The following is an 8596-nucleotide window of genomic DNA, read 5'->3' on the forward strand; positions in this document are numbered from 1 at the left end:
TAACCGTTTCTTAAGGGCTGTCAAACATTGGACAAAATTTTCTTCTGATTTTCTTATTCCTTGGACAATTTTTTCCATATCTTCAGGATTAATAATTATTAAATCACTCGTCGTGTTATCTTGCACGAGTACTGTTATTTGTTTGCTTCTTTTTAATTTTTGCATCACCTTTCTTTTTGCCAATCTAAATTTTTGCCCTAGCTTTGTAATCTTTTCACTTTTTTTAACTTTTTCACCAATACTCCTGCTGGACCAAGAATCGCTGTTATGCTTGTGATAATATCCATTTTATATGAATCTACTGCCAGGAAAATCCAGTATTATATTGTGAAAACGACGTCATGTTTATACCAAAATGATGTCATATATACTGCAATGATGTCATATTTTCTACAATGATATGACGCTTGTACAATTTGACATGGCTCCATAGCTAAAAATGACGTCATACGAATAACGACCATTAAGGTTCACCTCGGTGGATATAAAAATATAGTCCAAAAAATTATTTTTCTTCTTTGCTTATTTTAGTTTTTTCAGCTTCATCATCAAATGCTGTTTTACAAGATTAAAAATAAGTAAACACCATTGAGATCTCCTTAGTAAGCGAAATCTCTTTATTATTTAAAATAAAAACTTAAAAATTTTATAATTAAAAAATTTTATCAGATGCATTTAGGATGTGGGGGGGGGGTAGCTGCCCTTGATAGGAGGTTTTACATCTACATGTTAATTTATCTACATTATGCAATACCTTTTAATTGGAGTCAAACACAGGACTGGTCTTGCTTGGGGCTTTTTGCTTTTTGACCTAGAGTCATTCCTGTGGACAGGTTAAATTGTCTGAATAAAAAACCCAACTCGGAATTCCAGTACCAAGACTTTACTTTGAAATAAAGATTGGTATAGCTGGAGATTATCTGGACTCTATGAACAGAGAAAGTGGAAATTGCATAATCCTTACTATTCAAAATCGGTATCATATAAGAAAAAAATTATTATTAATTAACAACAACCAATAAATAGCATTTCCTGGCACCTTATGGTATTCGAACCTGAACACCTTTTGTTAATTTTAAATTTTAAAGACTTGGCTTCCTCCACTACTCCTGTACCAGGTAAATGTAAAATTTATTTTTCAGTAGAGTGATGTAAATTATTTATATATCAGAGGCAACACCATAGGGTTGCCTATAATAAAGGCCATACGGCTCCAATGTATTATTATTTATTTATTATTTTTTTCCCAGAGGTAATTTGTATGGAAGGGGTTGTCGTAGAAACTTCAAAAGAGGTTTTATTGACACCGGAGTTTTTCTTTTCCGACCTTTGAACTATTTTTTAACAAAATGTCTATCTAAAAATGTTCATCGGTCGGGTTTGGAAAAAGAAAGCGTGGGGGGCCAGCTGCCTTCGGATTTCTTTTTACTATTAAAAATGAGCTCAGACTTTCAATTTCCAATCAAATGAGCCTTCTCTGAAGTTTTTACGAGCATCCTTTCAATAAGAACCATATATTCCCCCAAGACATAACTTACAACACCTGCCCTCGGACCTTGGGGCCCTCGGACCTGTCTCAAAATTTTGAGACAGACATTTTGTTAAAAATAGTTCAAAGTTCAGATAACAAAAAACTCCGGTGTCGACAGAGCCCCCCAGGGCCCAGTAGTAGGCGTTGTAAGTTATGCCCTGGGGGCATATATGGTTGTTATTATGCCATTTAATATAGCCGTTCTATTTTGAAATAGCCATTTTTTAACAAAATGGCTATCTCAAAATTTTGATTGGATGTGTTTGGGGAACTAGTGGGCGTGGAAGAGGTGTTAGCTGCCTTCCAATCCCTTATGACCCTTAAAAGGGGCACTAGAACTTTCGATTTCCAATCAAATGAACCCCTTTTGAAGCTTCTACGACGATCACTGCCATATGAAGTGACTCTGGGAGAAAAAGTGCCTTGTGGAAATCAGAGGCATCGCTATAGCATTGCCTCTGATTTAAAAATAATTTACATCACTCTACTGAAAAATAGAATATGTATTTTTGTGGTACCGGAGTAGTGGAGGAAGCCAATTCTTTAAAATTAAAGGTATTAAGGTTCGAATCCCGCAGGAAGCTAGGAAATTGATGTTGTTTTTCATTAATAATAATTTTTTTCTTATATGATACCGATTTTGAAAAGTAAGGATTACACAATTTCCACTTTCTCTATTCCCAGAGTCCAGGTAATCTCTAGCTATGCTAATGTTTATTTCGCAATAATACCTTGGCACTGGAATCCCGAGCTGGGTTTTTATTCAGACAATTTAACCTGTCCACAGGAATGACATTAGGTCATAAAACAAAAAGCCCCAAGCAAGACCAGTCCTGTGCTTGACTCCAGTTAAGAGTTATTGCTAAATGTAGATAAATTAATTTAGAGATGTAAAAGCTCCTATCAAGGGCATATCCAGGATTTTTATAAGGAGGATTTTTTTGGGCGGGGGGAAGAAAAATTTAGCCTCCTACCTCTGGAAAAGGCATTGGCTCCTATGTCTTCCTTAAAAAACCTTTCCTTTAGTAACGATTGACTCCCCCTCCTCAATGCCTTGCTCTTTAAGCTAAATTTTAACTGTTCGTCCCAATTTTTTAAGAAAAACTCATTAAATACAAGAACCTTTTGAATAGAACTGGATTTGTCGTGGTTGCAGCGGCAGCTGCAACCTAGTAAAGAGTGAACCACGGCCCATAATAACCAAAAGTTAAAAAAAGCGTTTATAAAAAAAAACTGGCTGGTGAAAAAAAAATTCCATCTGACACTGATTCAGGAATAATAACTATCGTTTCAGTTCGTATTAAAAATGAAAGTTAATTGGGAAAAGAAATTACTGGTTATTTCGAAAAAAAGTTTGAAACCCCTCAAAAATGACGTCAGATCAAAATGAATAGTGTACCATTGTAATCAGCATAGTTGAAAACCTTATTCAGGGAAATTACAGTCCCCAAACTTGAAAAACAAGAAAAATCACTTTTTGTATGGGTAGCACTGATCTGTCTCCCTTTTTTTCTCTCCTTTTTTTCCAGGGCTAGCAGTTTACCAGAACATCATAGAGACATGTTTAATGGCTCATTAGAAAGCTGTTTCTCACATCTACGTGCTTTTTATAAATTCCACCAACTGCAAGTGCCTAAGGGCAAAAATGACACATAATATGCCATTTCTCAAGGGGTGGGGCTAGCTGGCTACAAAAACATCGTAGACAGATGTGTAATAGCTAACATTAAAGCTATTTCTCATATCTACGTTTTATTTACAAATTTCAACACCTGCAACTGCCAAATTGCACTAAAATGACACTATTGATGCCATGTCCCAAGTGGAAAAGCTAGGGGCTAGTGGACTGCCAGGGCTTCTTAGAGAGATGTTTAATGGCTGATTTGAAAGCTATTGCTACCTTGTAATTATGTTTGCAAACTCACTTCATTATGCTAACTGTCCATCCAATAATTTATTTTCAGTATTTTTGATGATTAAACATTCATACTGCTCTTATAACTTAAACTTCCTGTGAACTTTGTATCTAGTAATTTTTTTTTATTGCCAAACATCTTCGCGAAATCCAAAACCGTCTCCCGATTAGTGTCAATTTGGCTGAGACTAAAGTGCAGTTTTACTTTTTCTGATTAAGAAGTTTTCTTTTTGAAGTCGGATTTCAACTTAACTAGGGGAAGTTTAATTTATGTCGGAATAGTCTTTGGAAGGAAAGAATTTTTTTGTATTTTAAATATATCACATATTACTCACGGTACACTAAGGGGGCGGGGAGGGGGAGTATACAGGAAGGGTCCCTTGTCAATCTTCAGTTAAGGGTTTTGGAACATAATTATTACAATGGTACCGTTTCATACTTCAAAGCTTTTCAACTTAAGAAGTGGCACAAATGGTACCGTTTTTGTGCTATTTGGAAGCTACGAACGGCAAAACTGATTCAAATCACGTAGATATAAGCAATAGCTTTCAAATCAGCCATTAAACATCTCTCTAAGAAGATCTGGCAGTCCACTAGCCTCTAGCTTTTCCACATAGGACATGTCATCCTTAGTGCCATTTTAGTGCCATTTGGCAGTTGCAGGTGGTAGTGCCATTTGGCACCTGTCCACAGGAATGACTCCAGGTCGAAAAGCAAAAAGTCCCAAGCAAGACCAGTCCTGCGCTTGACTCCAGTTAAAAGGTATTGCTCAATGTAGATAAATTAATATACACTTTATAAGTTATGTGCCCTGGGGGCATTTATGGTTGTTATTGTGCCATTTAACATAGCTATTCAATTTTGAAATAGCCATTTGGTAAACAAAATGGCTATCTTAAAATTTTGATTGGATGTGTTTTGGGACCTGGTGGGTGTTGAAGGGGTGTTAGTTGCCTTCCAATCCCTTTTGACCCTTAAAAAGGGCACTAGATCTCTCGATTTCAAATCGAATGAGCCCTTTTTGAAGTTTCTACGACGACCCCCTTCCATATGAAGTGCCTCTGGGAAAAAACTAAATAAATAATAAATAATAAAACATTGGAGGCGTATGACCTTTTATATGCCCCCAGGGCATCTATTACAATCCTTACCCGGAGTGATATGGGGGAGTGTCCTTCTCAAAAAAAAAATTTGTATTTAGAAATTAACTACACTGAACAAAATGGCTATCCAAATTTTGATTGGATGTGTTCGGGGAACTGGTGGTTGTGGAAGGGGCATTATTTTCCTCCCAATCACTTTTGACCCTTAAAAAGGGCACTAGAACTCTCAATTTCAAATCGAATGAGCCCCCTTTGTGGTTTCTACGACAACCCCTTCCATACAAAGTGCCTCTGGGAAAAAATAATAAATAAATAATAAAACATCGGAGCTGTATGGCCTTTACTATAGGCAATGCTATAGCGTTGCCTTTGATATACAAATAATTTACATCAATCTACTGAAAAATAAATTTTATATTCACCTGGTACCGGAGTAGTGGAGGAAGCCAAGTTTTAAAATTAAAGGTGTTCAGGTTCGATTCCCACACGGTGCCAGGAAATTCTTTCAATCAGTTGTTGTTCATTAATAATAATTTTTTCTTAGATGATACCGATTTTGAATAGTAAGGAATATGCGATTTCCACTTTCTCTATTCACAGAGTCCAGGTAATATCCAGCTATGTTAATCTTTATTTCGAAGTAAAACCTTGGTACTGGAATTCCGAGTTGGATTTTTTATTCAGACAGTTTAACCTCTCCACAGGAATGACTCTAGGTAAAAAATCAAAAAGCCCCAAGCAAGACCTGTGTTTGACTCCAGTTAATAGGTATTGCTCAATGTAGATAAATTAATATATAGATGTAAAAGCTCCTATCAAGGGCAGCTACCCCCCCCCCCCACATCCTAAAGGCATCAGATAAAAAGTTTGAGATAGACATTTTGTTAAAAATAGTTCAAAGTTCAGATAACAAAAAACTCTGGTGTCGACAGATCCCCCCAGGGCCCGGGGGTAGGCGTTTTAAGCTATGCACTGGGGGCATATATGGTTGTTTTTAGTCCATTTAATATAACCATTCAATTTTGAAATAGGTATTTTTTAACAAAATGGCTATCTCAAAATTTTGATTGGATGTGTTTGGGGAACTGGGGCGTGGAAGAGGTGTTAGCTGCCTTCCAATCCCTTTTGACCCTTAAAAGGGGCACTAGAACTCTCGATTTCCAATCAAATGAGCCCCTTTAGAAGCTTATACGACGATCCCTACTATATGAAGTGCCTCTGGGAGAAAAAGTGCCTTTGGGAAATCAGAGGCAACTTTATAGGATTGCCTCTGATTTACAAATAATTTACATCACTCTACTGAAAAATAAAATGTATACATCCCTGGTACCGGAGTAGTAGAGGAAGACGAGTCCTTAAAATTAAAGGTATTCAGGTTCGAATCCCGCACGGGGCTAGAAAATTGACGTTGTTTTTCACTAATAATAATTGTTTTCTTATATGATACCGATTTTAAATAGTAAGGATTACGCAATTTCCACTTTCTCTATTCCCAGAGTCCAGGTAATCTCCAGCTATGCTAATGTTTATTTCGCAATAATACCTTGGCACTGGAATCCCGAGCTGAGTTTTTATTCAGACAATTTGATCTGTCCACAGGAATGACTCTAGGTCATAAAACAAAAAGCCCCAAGCAAGACCAGTCCTGTGCTTGACTCCAGTTAAGAGTTATTGCTAAATGTAGATAAATTAATTTAGAGATGTAAAAGCTCCTATCAAGGGCATATCCAGGATTTTTATAAGGAGGATTTTTTTTGGGCGGGGGGAAGAAAAATTTAGCCTCCTACCTCTGGAAAAGGCATTGGCTCCTATGTCTCCCTTCAAAAATCTTTCCTTTAGTAACGATTGACTCCCCCTCCTCAATACCTTGCTCTTTACGCTAAATTTCATCTGTTCGTCCCAATTTTTTAAGAACAAAAGGTGAAATACAAAAACCTTTTAAATAGAACTGGATTTATCAGGGTTGCAGCGGCAGCTTCAACCTAGTAAAGAGTAAACCACGGCCCATAGTAACCAAAAGTTAAAAAACGCGTTTATAAAAAAAAAACTACCTAGTGAAAAAAAATTTCCATTTCACACTGATTTAGGAATGGTAACTATCGTTTCAGTCCGTATTAAAAATAAAAGTTTATTGGGAAAAGAAATTTTTGGTGATTTCGAAAAAAGCCTAAAACCCCTCAAATATAGCGTCAGATCAAAATAAAAATTTTATTACTGGAATCAGCATGGTCGAAAACCTGTTTCAGGGAATTTACAGTCCCCAACCTTGAAAAACAAGAAAAATCACCTTTTTGTATGGGTAACCCTGATCTCTCTCCTTTTTTTTTCCAGGGCTAGCGGTTTACCAGAATATCATAGAGAGATGTTTAATGGCTCATTAGAAAGCTGTTTCTCACATCTACGTTTTTTTTTATAAATTCTACCAACTGCAAGTGCCATATGGCAAACAATGACACATTATGTGCCATTTCTCAAGGGGTGGGGCTAGCTGGCTACAAAAACATCGTAGACAGATGTGTAATAGCTAACATTAAAGCTATTTCTCATATCTACGTTTTATTTACAAATTCCAACAACTGCAACTGCCAAATTGCACTAAAATGGCACTATTGATGCCATGTCCCATGTGGAAAAGCTAGGGGCTAGTGGACTGCCAGACCTCCTTAGAGAGATGTTTAATGGCTGATTTGAAAGCTATTGCTACCTTGTAATTATGTTTGTAAACTCACTTCATTATGCTAACTGTCCATCCAATAATTTATTTTCAGTATTTTTGATGATTAAACATTCATACTGCTCTTATAACTTAAACTTCCTGTGAACTTTGTATCTAGTAATTTTTTTTTATTGCCAAACATCTTCGCGAAATTCAAAACCGTCTCCCGATTAGTGTCGATTTGGCTGAGACTAAAATGCAGTTTTACTTTTGCTGATTAAGAATTTTTCTTTCTGAAGCGGGATTTAAACTTAATTAGGGGAAGTTTAATTTATGTCGGAATTATCTTTAGAAGGAAAGAATTTTTTCAGAGCTTCTTAGAAAGATGTTTAATGGCTGCTTTGAAAGCTATTGCTCATATCTACGTGATTTGAATCAGTTTTGCCTTTCGTAGCTTTCTAATAGCACAAAAAAAGGCACCATTTGTGCCACTTCTTAAGTTGAAAAGCTTTGAAGTATGAAACGGTACCATTGTAAGAATCATGTTCCAAAACCCTTAACTGGAGATTGACAAGGACCCTTCCCGTATACTCCCCCTCCCAGCCCCCTAAGTAAGTCTCATTAGTCTGTTGGGAGAATTTACTATAAACTCTTTAACACGGTCAGAATCAAAAGTCAAAAATCGTCAGATCAAAATGAAAAGTGTACCATTGGAGCCAGCATAGTCAAAAACCTTTTCAGGGAAATTACAGTCCCCAACCTTTGAAAAACAAGAAAAATCAGTTTTTTGTATGGGTAGCACTGATCTGTCTCCTTTTTTTCTCCTTTTTTTCCAGGGATAGAGGGTTACAAGAATATCATAGAGAGAATGGCTTATTTGAAAGCTGTTTCTCACATCTCAGAATCAAAAGTCAAAAATCATGTTTAGGAAAAAACTGCCTAGTGGAAACAGATGGCCATCTGACACTGATTGAGGAATGGTGACTATTGTTTTGGTTCGTCTTAAAAGTAAAATTTTATTGCGAGAAGAAACTTATGGTGATTTCGAAAAAAAGCCTGAAAACCCCTAATAACGGTGTTAGGTTAAAATAAAAGTGCGACATTAGAATTAGCATAGTCGTAAACTTATTATAGAGAAATTAAAAGCCAGCACCTTGAACAACAAAGAAAATGACTTTTTCCTTGTTGTAGTACTGATGGTAGAAAGCTATCTTATACTCCGTTACGAACACCATATATGGGCATAGAGTCCCTAGGGAGAACTCGTGGTAGTGTCAGCCCCGTACGAACACCATATATGGGCATGGAATCCCCAGGGAGAATGATTACGTAATCGAAGTGGGTCAATGACCAAATTTTCCAGGTCGATTTATTTGTTGTTGTTGTTTGGC

The sequence above is a fragment of the Artemia sp. Qi Xiang Cuo genome, chromosome 18 (genome assembly GCF_049724085.1).
Source record: "Artemia sp. Qi Xiang Cuo chromosome 18, ASM4972408v1, whole genome shotgun sequence".
Classification (NCBI taxonomy): domain Eukaryota; kingdom Metazoa; phylum Arthropoda; class Branchiopoda; order Anostraca; family Artemiidae; genus Artemia; species Artemia sp. Qi Xiang Cuo.